The sequence below is a fragment of the Sciurus carolinensis genome, chromosome 3 (assembly GCF_902686445.1).
Source record: "Sciurus carolinensis chromosome 3, mSciCar1.2, whole genome shotgun sequence".
Lineage (NCBI taxonomy): Eukaryota > Metazoa > Chordata > Mammalia > Rodentia > Sciuridae > Sciurus > Sciurus carolinensis.
Window position 1 is genome coordinate 77,556,109 of NC_062215.1, and position 12,583 is coordinate 77,568,691.

At 36.9% G+C, this 12,583-nt stretch overlaps 1 protein-coding gene across 21 annotated transcripts in view; it reads left to right on the forward strand.

The window, feature by feature from the left end:
* Clasp1 (cytoplasmic linker associated protein 1) overlaps positions 1–12,583 on the forward strand; it is a 264,420-nt gene that overhangs the window by 101,296 nt on the left and 150,541 nt on the right. The window lies entirely within an intron of this gene.

Consider the following 12,583-nt stretch of genomic DNA (forward strand, 5'->3'; position numbering starts at 1 on the left):
ATATATCTATTATTTCAACTCCATTATATATGGAGAAAGTTAGCACCAAATGAATTCTAAACCTTTACCCCATGCCATTCCTTTAAGGAAGAAAGTAATGGGAGATTTCTGGGAGGTCAGAATGGGACTGCGGTTTTGGAGCAGCTTGTTTGAGAATATCCTTATGTCTATAAGAACAGCAGAGGCCCAAAAACCCCAAGTGACTTTTGAAAGATTACATGGCCAATAAGAGTTGTAGCCAGGATTCATATCCTATTCTTCTGGCTTTCCTTTTAACTTTCTCTACTCTGTTTCATGTAAGAGTTTACAGAGTACTAGGCTTCTAGATATGGGATGGAATGCTGAAATAGTATACAAAAGAATCACCTATTTTATTTTTTGATACTGGGGATTGAACCCAGGGGTGCTTGTACCATTGAGCTACGTTATTTTTGAGACAGGGTCTTCATGAGTTGCCCAGGCTAGCCTAAACTTGTGATTCTCCTGTCTCAGCTTCCCAAGTTGCTGGAATTATAGGTATGCACCACCATGCTTGGTGCTAAGAGTCATCTGTAAGGCTATCAGGCAGATGTGGTACATGTGGGTTTTGTGCTGTATGCAAGATAATTATATGGGACTAAAACTGTTCATGTTTTTAACAACAACAACAACAAAAAAATAGGTGAGGATAGAATTATAGGTTGAACATCCCTAGTCTAAAAATCCAAAGTCTGAAATGCTCTGAATTCTAAAACTTGAGAGTCCTTCTCAACTGATAAAGTCCATGCAGATATCTCCAAATCCAAAACAATGAACATCTGAAGCACTTCTGGTCCTAAGAATTTCTTGTAAGATATACTTGACGAATGTGTTATTTCTGTGTTCACAAAACCTCAGCTTTGTGATCTCTGAATATGTATGTGGTGAGAACATTTAAGGGGAGGAACTTTAAGACATAACATTGAGGATCTCTTAGGGAAAGTTGGAAGGTGTGGATGAACTGGGAGGGTTTGCCTTAAGGGAGAGGGCTATTTAAAGATAAGGTCACTATTGTCACTGGGAGAACTGCCTTGAGCAGTGAAATTCTTTTCTCTGGGGTGGTCTTTTGTTGCTGTGTGGCTCCCTGAGGCCCCAAGCCACGAATCTACCACCTTACAGAGTTTCTGTCTTACAGAGTAGCATAAGCTGGAAGATAGCAAGTGGGTCAGGGGAAAAAGCCACGTGCGATCTTAGGGAAGCGAGGGCAGAGAAGAGTTAACACAGTAGGCCTGAGACCGCTGTCCTCAGCAAGACCTGCAGAAGTCTGACTTCTGGCTGGTGTGTAGAAAAATGGATTTGGTGAAGGTTTCCTCCATTCCCAAAGTGAAATCAGAGAGGATCACTGTGTTCAGACTGCAACACACTGGTTTATGTTGCACACCTGATTTCCTTTTGGGAGTCTGGCGTTTCAGTGAGTACTTAACCATGTCTATGTGCTCAGCCTGCAGTAAGCACCCTAAGTGCTGAGTCTCTAAAGCTTTCCCAGTGGACTTTTTACTCCTGTTGTCACGACTCAGCACTGGGTGAATTAACCATGTCCTGTGCGACTCCCCAGGAGAGACTGAGGAAGCTGTGCCAGGTCTCCTCTTGTCTTTACCCCAGGCACCTTTTCCTTACTGCTTGTGATATGTCCTTTTGTTGTATTAAATCTCAGATGTGTGACTGTGCTGAGTTCCCTGAGTTTTCCCAGTGAGCCTTTAGATTTGGGGTAGTCCTGGGGCCCTTAACTCTGGGGTGACTCAGGTAATGCCCCACAGGTGTTGATACCAGAACTGGGGTTGAAGCTACTTTCCCCAACCTCCTAGTCACATGTTTCACTTGTTCTTTGACATAGCTTTCTCTTTTCTAATTATTGATAAAGTTTCTGCAAAGTGGCTTGGACCTCTGAATAGGAATGAAGGTTTCTACTCTCTCATAGTGTTCAAACTCCTTTCTAAAAATTGTGGACCGGGGTCTGGTAATGTAGCTCACAGGTAGAGTACTTGCCTAGTAAGAGTGAGGAGGCTTGGGGTTCAATCCCCAACATACCCTCACCAAAAAAAAAAAAAAAAATATATATATATATATATATATATATGTATAAAAATAAATAAATATAAGTATATGTGTATATTTATATATATATATATGCATATATATATATATATATATATATGGAGCTGGGAGAGTAGCTCAGTGGCAGAGCAGTTACCTAGCATGTGTGGGGCCCTGGGTTCAATACCCAGCACCACCCCCCAAAAAATAATAAAAGCACCAGAATGGAATAGGTGGGCCTAGGGAAATGGACCACATACTTAACATTCATTGCTATAAAACTGGCAGACACAAACATCTAGAGACCCAAGGTGTTATTCAGAAACTGTACTCTAGTGCAAGAAGCTAAAACTTCTTGTTTCTTTATATTTATTATAAGGTAGTTACATAAGATCTAGCCCTCTGAGTGTCAGGGATCTGGTTACCACCTTAATTCATTGAGGATGTGCCCAAGTGGAATGGAGCTTTTAAGGTACCATACTGCTGTTACTTGGGAAACCTAATCTCTGCTATATGTGGCTCCATTTGGCTGACTGGATGTCTTGAATATTCTAGATTTCACTTTCCTTGTTATGGATTTTGTTGTTATTTTGTGAGCTTGGTGGGTTATTAAATTTAGCAAGATTCTGTAGGACTAATAAAAGATTGTAGAATTTGCTGAATGCTTTCCAGAATATGGATTTAGTTCTAGAATACAAAAGTCCTCTTCAAGATTTTGTTCACTGTCAGAGAAGAATAAGATTAATTGTATCTCTAAGAAATACATAGTGAACATGTTTTTATATCAGCCAGATAACATAAATATTAAGAGTAGTAATCTCATTTGAACAGCAGTTTTTATTGTCCATTTTTGCTCATCAGTTGGGAAAAGAAACTTGAACATAAAGCATCTTCACTTTGCAGGAACTGGAAATAGGGTTTTGGGTTTTGGAAATAGGGTTTAAGTTATTTAAATTGAGTCATCCTGCAGTTAAAATCATATTGAGGAAATAAATCTTCCTGTTAGAGTGTCTCTCTACCCACGTGGGCTCTTGACTCTGAATTCTAGAACTTGAGAGTCCTTCTCAACTGATAAAGTCCATGCAGATATTACCAAATAGTTGAGCTGTTAACTTGAATTGGTAGAATGTTTAATCATTTTAATATTGTTTTACATCTATTATTTTCACAATTCATGCATGTGATATGTTTAGAAAGTAAGTATATTATTTTAACTGAGTATGGTATCATACAGTTTTCTGATCTTTTGTAAGGCATTCCTGAAAACTTAGTAAGATTTAGATCACCTGTAACTCTTCGTGACTGACTTTCAAAGTCATGTGCTTTTCAGCATGCTATGACATTTACTTCCGTCCCAAAGACCTTCCAGAATGTAATTTCAGTCAGTATGATATATTTTAGTTTGTGAAGCTTTGGAAAAAAGCCAGATCACTGATGTTACATTTCTTTTGGGACAGTCATTGGGAACCAAGCCCTTAAAACAGCAGTGACTTAAACCTAAGGATAATTTACTTCTCAGGAGCAGATACATGTTGTCTGGTGCATTGTGACACTTAACCTTTTGAACCTGCATTTTTAAAAAATATATTTTTAGTTATAGATGGACACAATACCTTTATTTTATTTTGTTTTATTTTTTATGTGGCACTGATGATTGAACCTAGTGCCTTGCACATGCTAGCCATGCGCTCTCCCTCTGAGCCACAACTCTAGGCCCTGAACCTACATTTTTGAACAGCTCTCCTACTATTCACTTTTGTGTTTCTCTCTCAACCTGCTTGAAAGTTTTACTAACTTAATATTACTTAATGATTGCTTGGAAATTGGAACTTTTTTTTTTTTAAACTTGCTAAAGCTTTAGTGTTAGGACTCATGGCAGAAGCAGATGAGAAATTGCACTGGACATCCCCTCTCATTTTTAATTTCATTTTTTTATGTCAACTAGATTTACAAATACATCTTTTAAAAAAGGCAGTACCTTACACCCTCTGCCATTTTCTATTCTCAGAGGCAAACACTACCAACTATTTTTACTGAGCTTTTGTTACTGCTTTGTGTCCTATTAATATATATATATTGCTATTGAAATACATATATGTTTTTGGACTGGGACTGTGGCTCAGTGGTAGAGTGCTCACCTAGCATGTGTGAGGCACTGGGTTCAATCCTCATCGCCACATAAAAATAGATAAACCAATAAAGGTATTGTGTCCATCTACAACTAAAAAAAAATTGACCTTTAAAAAAAAAAAATGTGTGTGTGTGTGTTTAACCACTCTGGGGGTTAATTTCAGCTCTCTTTCCTTGTAATGTTCACCATCTCCTTGTCCATGGAAAGTAGACACATTTTAATTTTAGTTAGAATAAAATTTACATATTATTGTAGCTCACTGGTAATATTTGGTGGATTGTGATTAATGATTTCACCTTTTTCTCACAACTTTTTTTCATCTGGAATTAAAAATTGCTTTACCTTGATTTGCACTGCTGTCTGTGCACTTGGTGCATACTGCTGCTAACGTACCCACTGCCCACTTGTTTAATCTCCCTGAGCCTCCTGTTTCAGCCTGTGTCCTCACTGCCTCCTGGGCAGTCATCATTCTGATGTTGCTGTTTGTCATCCTGGTCTGGCTTCAGTTCCACTTTCTCTACAGGTTCCTCTGCCCCACCCCTCTATGCAGGTAATCCCTGACCCCACCCCATACTGGGGACTGAATTCAGGGGTGCTTTACCACTGAGCTGCACCCCCAGCCCACTTTAAATTTTTTAAAATTGAACTTGCCATCCTCCTGCCTCAACCTCTGGAGTTGCTGTGATTATAGGTGTGCGCCACCTCCCCTGGCTCCTGTTCTAATTTTGAGGTCTCTTTTTTTGCTCATTGTATGTTTCCCTTTTGTGGTATTGCTTTTTTCCCTAATAAGAGCTTTACTGAAATATAATTCACATACCATTATTCTCTCCCTTTCAAAGTGTACAATTCAGATTTTTAGTATATTCTCAAAGTTGTGTAACCCTCACTATTCTCTAGTTTTGAATGTTTTAGCCCAGTGTAGTGGTACACACTTGTAATCTCAGCAACCTGGAGGCTGCAGAATTTTTACAGATTTGAAGCCAGCCTCAGCAATTTAGCATTACTATGTCTCCAAATAAAAATTAAAAGGGACAGGGTATATGGCTCAGTGGTAGACTACCCCTGGGCTGAATCCCCAGTACTGAAAAAAAAGATTTTCTTTTCATTACCCCAAAAAGACACCCCTTGCCCAATATCAGTCATTCTCCATCCTCTCCCCTTTCCCAGCTCCTCCCAGTCATGACTCTCCTTTTTATTTCCATGGATTTACCTAATTTGAACATTTTGTACAAATTAAATCATACAAAATATGACTTTTTTGGCCTGCCTTCTTTCATTTACCATAATATTTTCAAGAGTCATCAATGTTGCATGGAGTATTAGAATTCCTCTGCTTTTTAAGTCTCCATCATATTTATATACTGCATTTAGTCTGTCCATTCATCCATCAGTGGACATTTGCGTTGCCTTTACCTTTTAGCTATTGTGAATAATGCTACTATGAATGTGTGTGCAGTGTCTCTTCAACACCCTGCTTTGAATTCATTTGATTATGTATCCACAAGTAGGATTGCTGGATCATATATTTAATTTTTTGAGGGACTGTCTTCTATCACAGCTGCACCATTCATTGCACACTCCCATTAACAATGTGCAGGGTTCCAGTTTCTCCTCATCACTTGGTATTGTCTGTGTGTGTATATATTATTTTTGTTATTTTCTGTTAACCATCCCAATGGTTGTCTCATTGTGGTTTTTTTTTTTTTTTTTAACATTTTTTAGTTGCCAATGGATCTTCATTTTATTTATTCATTTTTATTTTTATGTGGTGCTGACATGCTGGGCAAGCACTCTACCACTGAGCTACAACCCCAGTCCTCATTGTGGTTTTGATCCTCTTAGAATTTTCATGGAATCCTTTTTGAAAATCATTTGACCACACAGTAGTAGTGGTTTTTTTCTAGACTCTGAATTCTATTCTATGGATCAATATGCCCATTACCACAATCTGACTCAATTTTGATAGCATTTGTAGTAAATTTGAAATATCAAATTTGCTCTTTTTGCAGGATTGTTTAGACTCTTCTGGATCACTTGGATTTCTGGAAGAGTTTTTGGACTAAGTTGTCAATTTTGCAAAAGAAAGAGTTGGAATTTTTTTTTTCTTTTTTTTTCCTGGGGTATTGAACCCAGGAGCACTCAACCCCTGAGCCACATCCCCAGCCCTTTTTGTATTTTATTTAGGGACATGATCTCAGGGAGTTGCATCACCTTGCCTCACCTCGCTAAGTTGCTGAGGCTGGCTTTGAACTCAAAATTCTCCTGCCTCAGCCTCCTGAGCTGCTGTTATTATAGGTGTATATCACCATGCCTGGTGGCAGTTGGATTTTTAATAGGAATTATTTCAAATGTGTGGGTGAGTTTTGAGAATATTGGTTTCTTAATGTTTAGTATTCCCATCCATGGATGTGGAATGTCTTTTCACTTTTTTAGGTTTTCATTAATTTCAACAGATTCTCTGTAGTTGCCAGGGTGGAAGTCTGTGCTTCTTTTGTTAAATTCATTCCTATGAATTTATTCTTTTGATGCTAATGTAAGTAGATCCTTTTTCTTAATTTAAATTTCATGTGATTCATTACTAATTGCAAATGAATTACTAATTATAAAACAATTGATTTTTTTATATCGCTCTTAAATTCTGCAACCCTTGTGAACTTGCATATTTTAGTGGTTTTGTTGTGCATTGTTGAGACTTTTTATGTACAAGATGATGTCATCTGCCAATAGAGATAATTTTACTTATTCCTTTCTAATATGGCAGCCTTTTATTTCTTTCTTTCCTAAAAGCCCTGGCTAGAACCTCCAGAACAATGTTGAATAGAAGTAATGAGAATGAATATCTTTGTTTTGTCCTTGGTCTTAGAAAGCTTTTAGTCAATCACAATTAATTACAATATTAGTAGTGGGTAGTTTTTGTTTGTTTTGTGTATATATATATATATACTTTTATGAGATTGAAGTTTTTTCCTATTCCTAGTTTGTTGTTGAGCGTGTGTATGTATGTGTTTTAAATTATGAAAGCATTTCGAATATTGTCAGAGTTTTTCTGTATCTTGAGATTATGTGGCTTTTGTTTTTTATTCTGATATGACATGTTACATTTATTGTTTTTTAGATATTGAACCAACCTTGTATTTTTGTTGACTTTATATCTATATTCATAAGGAATATTTTTTTCTTTTCTTTTTTTGTGGGGGAGGACAGAGGGGTAGTTACCAGGGATTGAACCCAGGGATGCTCAACCACTGAGCCATATCCCAGCCCTTTTTATTTTTGTTTTGAGACAGGGTCTCACTAAGCTGCTTGGTTCTTTGTTTTCATGTGATCTATTTTTCTGGTTTTCTTGTTACTGTAATACTACCTTACAGAATGAAACCTTTGTACGTGTGTGTGTGTGTGTGTGTGTGTGTGTGTCTGTATTTTAAATTTTAATTAATTAAAAAAATTTTTTAAGTTGTAAAGGGACAGAATGCCTTTGTTTATTTTTATGTGGTGCTAAGGGTCGGATCCAGTAGACAAGCACTCTGCCACTGAGATACAGCCCCAGCCCCTAATTAATAGATTTTCAGTACAGTTTTAGGTTTATAGAAGAATTAGAAAGTAGAGAAAGTTCCTTTATGCATCTCTTCCCACACCCACAGTTTCTTCTATCCTCTTCTTAAAAATAGTTTGTGAAGGATTAGTGTGTCTGCCTAGGAAATTCTTCCTTTTATCTTGATTATCTAATTTTGGACATATAATTCTTTACAGTATTCACTGGTAATGACTATTTTTGTAGGTCAGTAGTGATGTCCTACTTTTCTTTTTTAAAAAAATTCATTGAGGTTTTTTTTTTTTTTTTTTTTAGGTAGTCTAGTTAAAGTTTGTCAATTTGGTTGATTCCTGCCCCCCTCCACCACCCCCATGAATGAACTTTCAGCTTTATTTTTTTTCCTACTGTTTTCTAGTCTACATTTTATCTGTTTTATAATTTGTATTGTTTCCTTCCTTTAGCTTGCTTTGATTTGTTTTTATTAAAACAGATTTTTAATTTAATTTTTAAGTGTTTTTATTTTATAAAAAATTATACTTGGTCATGTAAATAGATTTTTTTCCAGTTTTTCTAAGATGAAAAGTTTTATCTATTTGAGATAATAGTCTCAAATGTAGGCATTATCATCTATAAATTTCGAGTATTTAAGCCAACTCTGAGGTTTGGTACATTTTATTTTCATTTTCATTCGTCTCAAGTATTTTCTAGTTCCTTTTTGTTTTTACCTATCTGTTGCTTAGGAGTGTTTTATTTAACTTCTAAATTATTTTTGAGACTTCTAATTTATTACTGTTATTGATGTGTTTCTCCCTCTTCTAGCTATTATTGTCCTGCACATTGCATTTTTGTACATTTTAAGTACACTAGGACACACTTTCATAATTATTGCTTTCTGTAGTTTCCTTTTAAGCCAGGTAGGATGACACAAGTTACAAACAAAAATTTGTATTTTTTTTATATTTACCTATGTCTTCTTTAATTATTTATGTAACTAACTTTACTGTTGTTCTTTTATTTCCCTACATGAATTTGAGCTACTGCATGTTTTCCTTTCATTTCAACCTGAAAGACAGTCTTTTTTTTGTTTATTTGGGAATGTCATAATTCTTCTTGGGTTTTGAAGCCTAGTTTTATTAGCTATCCAATATTTGATTGACAGTATTTTTCAGGACTTGAATACAAGCACAACCCCACTGCCATGTGGTCCTCCTTGTTTCTTGTAAGAAATTGGATAGTCATTGTATTGAGAATTGCTTATGCAAGATGAGTGACTTCTCTATTGTTGCATTTAACATTTTCTTTTGGTCTTTTTTGTTGTGTCTTTTTTAAAATTTTTACATGGTGCTGAGGATCAAACCCAGGGCCTCACACTTGCCAGGCAAGTGCTCTCTCACTGAGTCACAACTCTTTTATCATGTGTCTAGTTTTGGATCTCTGAGTTTATCTTATTTGGATTTTGTCATAATTCTTGAATATATTCATGTTTTACATCAACTCTGTGAAGACTTTGACTTCTACTTCTTCATATGTACCTTTTGTTCCTTTTTCTTTGTTTTTTCTTGAGACTTCCATTACATATATATTGGTACATTGCTATTATGAGATGATCTCTTAGGGGTGTTCATTTTTTTCCCTGTTATTTTCTGCTCTGTATCTCAGATAACATAATGTTGGTTCACCTATTTTCAATTTTGCTGATTCCTTTCCTAGCTCAAATCTGCTGGGCCAAGTTTGGAGCTCAGTGGTAGAGCACTTGCTTAGCTTGATCAGTGTCCCAGCACTGGGGGAAGAAAAATCTGCTATTGAAGCACTGTAGTGGAAAAATATATCAATTTTTTCAGTACTGGGACCTGAAGCCAGAGATGTTCTACCTCTGAGCTACATCCCCAGCCCTTTTATTTTTTATTTTAAGACTGGGTCTAAGTTGCCCATACTGGCCTTGAACCTTGTGATCCTCCTGCCTCAGTCCCCAGGGTAGAATATTTCATTTATTTTACTTTTCATCTCTAGAATTTCTATATGGTTCTTTTTTTTTTTTTAATTTCTTTCTCTGAATTGATATTTTCCCTTTGGTGAAACATTATTCTTAAATTTCTTTAGAAATGATTACCTTTAGGTTTTTCAGCATACTTATAAATTCATTTCAAGTTTTCATTGAGTTAATCCAACATCTGGGCTTCCTTAGGATAATTTCTATTGACTGATATTTTCCCCCGTGTATAGGCCATATTTTCTTGTTTCTTTACATGTTTCATAAATTTTTTGTTGAAACTGAGCATTTTAAATGGTAGGTTTTACAACGCTGGAAATCTGATTCATTGCCCATTCCTGGGTTTGTTTTTGCTGTTGTTTTTGTTACTGATACTTAAAGACTTTCCTGAACTAATTCTTAAGGCATTTTCTTTGTTCTATTTGGCCCTGAAGTCTGTGGTTAGCTTAGTGGTTGTCTAATGATTGGACAGGAATTTCCTTAATGCCTTGAGCCAGTAAGTTTCCCAGTCTTTGCTGACTTGCTTTCAGTGTATGTTGGGATTTGCTCTCAGTGTTCTGGCAGGTAGTTTATACCTCTGCCTTCCCTTTTGTTTCCTTCATATTCAGAGCCAGCATCAGCTGGGTGAGACATTAGTGCCTTCTCAGATATTTTCTGGGCAGGCATGTGTCCTCTCATGTATGCATGGCCTCTAGATTCTCAGGAATGTGTCATCGCTTTTAAAATTCCTATGGACATCTCATTCTCCAACTTTTCCTTTAAAGTTTTTTGAACAACTTCTTTGCTCTGATTATATTGCTCCTCAGGCCATTGTCATGTTGGATGGTGATTAATGATATGTTTTGATCATGTCCTCAGGAAAAGGGCTCACATAGAGGCAGCTCTGAGTCTGGCTAAGACAGGCCTGTGAATAGGGTTACAGGGATATGGCAGACAGGTCACATGATAGTTGTCTGGGAGTAGGTGTTATGGGGGAGATCCAGACTTGCTAGCCATTTCCTGTGGCTTCCAGACTACTGGTTTTCAAACTATCACAATTGTGAGCTGTGGGTTTCCTCTGCCAAGCTGGAGGCAGACGGGGTATACCCAAACAATGAAAAGCTCACTGCTATTACCAAAATCTGGCCCTTTCCTAAAGAAATGCTCCTTGGATTGTTGCAAGCCTTTGTTCAAGCTTTCAAGTTTGGAAAACATTAATTTTAAAAGGTTTTGTCAGTATTCTCTTTGCTTCTTTAAAGCAACAGATTTTCAGGGGTTCTTTTTCTGCCATTTTGCAGGGTTCCTTTCCTGTTTGCTTTATGCCTGCAATATTTTTTCTGTCTCTTTGAAAGTATTAATGGTATGGTTTAAGACTTGTTTTCTCGCAAACATGTCTTCTGTCATCCAAGTTGAAATTTTTCAATATGAGTTTATTTTGCTCTTTCATGTTCGAGTCTTTGCTCCGGTATCTTATGGTCCTTGGTACTCATATTGAAAGTGGGAACTCAAAAGCTTACTAGAAGCTGTGAGTGTTTGGATGGAGCTATTAAATATGAGATTCTAGTATTTGCTTCTAGTTTAAATTCTAGATTTCTGGTTTTGTTTTTGTTTTTTGCAGTGCTGGGGCTCAAACCCAGGGCCTTAAGCATGTTAGGCAAGTGCTCTTAACACTGAGCTAATTTCCAATCCAAGAAAATTATGTAAAATTTTTATTTTATGTTATAAACTTTTCTAGGAAGAAGTTATATCTAAATCTTATAGTAAAAAACACTCCGTTTAGAAGGAGAATTTAATATAAAAATTCAAATTTGGAAAAACTAGGGGAAAGTGAATAGTGGTTATTTGTCAAACTAGTAAGAGATTTATTAACTTATTTTGGGGGAGTTCAAGGATTGAACACAGGGCCTCATACATGCTAAGCATTCACTGACCCCAAGAAGTATATTTTAAATTACAATCCAAAGACTTAAGTTTAAAAAACGAATGATGGCTTCAAAGGGTAGTCATTATGTCCTCATTATCTTTATTTTTATTTTACTTTTTTTGATGCTGAGAATTGGAACCTAGAGACACTTTACCACTGAGTTTTTAAAATTTTGAGACAAGGTCTCACTAAGGTGCTGAGACTGGTCTCTTGCAATCCTACTGACTCAACCTCCCAAGTTGCTGGAATTGTAGGCATGTTCCACTGTACCTGATTCCTCAATGTCTTAAACATATGAAACTGACCCTTTTAGACTTGGGCATGTTGGTGATTTCCCACTCTGTGGCATTCAGTTGCTGTGCTCAGAGATGGCAGACTAGTGTCAGTGTGTCCATTCTAAAGGCATGCTTTGTTAGTGTTCATTTGTCATATTGCCAGGTTACTGATCTTTTGAGGTGGTGACATTGATAGGAGACATTTTGGGGGACATTATTGAGCAGAGGAGGGAGCTAGAGAAAGCAGAGTGTAGAATTGGAGGGAAAGGCCCTCCTGCCCCAGGAAATTCTGAGTTAAGGTGGAGGTTCCAACCACAGTGACCTTTTCAGTGATCTCCTACCTGGTTTCTGCCGGGTTGTGGTTAATGTGGCCACAGTGGCTAGACCTCAACACTGATGGTCACACTGATGCCATTTATTATTGGGAATACTGTTCTAGGAATGGAGGAAATACATACCCCTTTCCAGTGATTTCAGGGATACCAGGACTAGAGGTATACCTCGGCCCTAACTTGAAATCCTGTAGGTGAGCTCATGTCAGAGGGTGTGGCTGTGACAAAATAAAGTCACACCTTAGTTGGGGCATGCCCTGGCAACCTATACAGTGATGTTATTTATGGGTTTGCCAAGCTATTAGAGATCTTTGTGACTTTAAAAGGAAAGGTAACGGAAACATCTTATGAAATTGATTCTAAGGCAT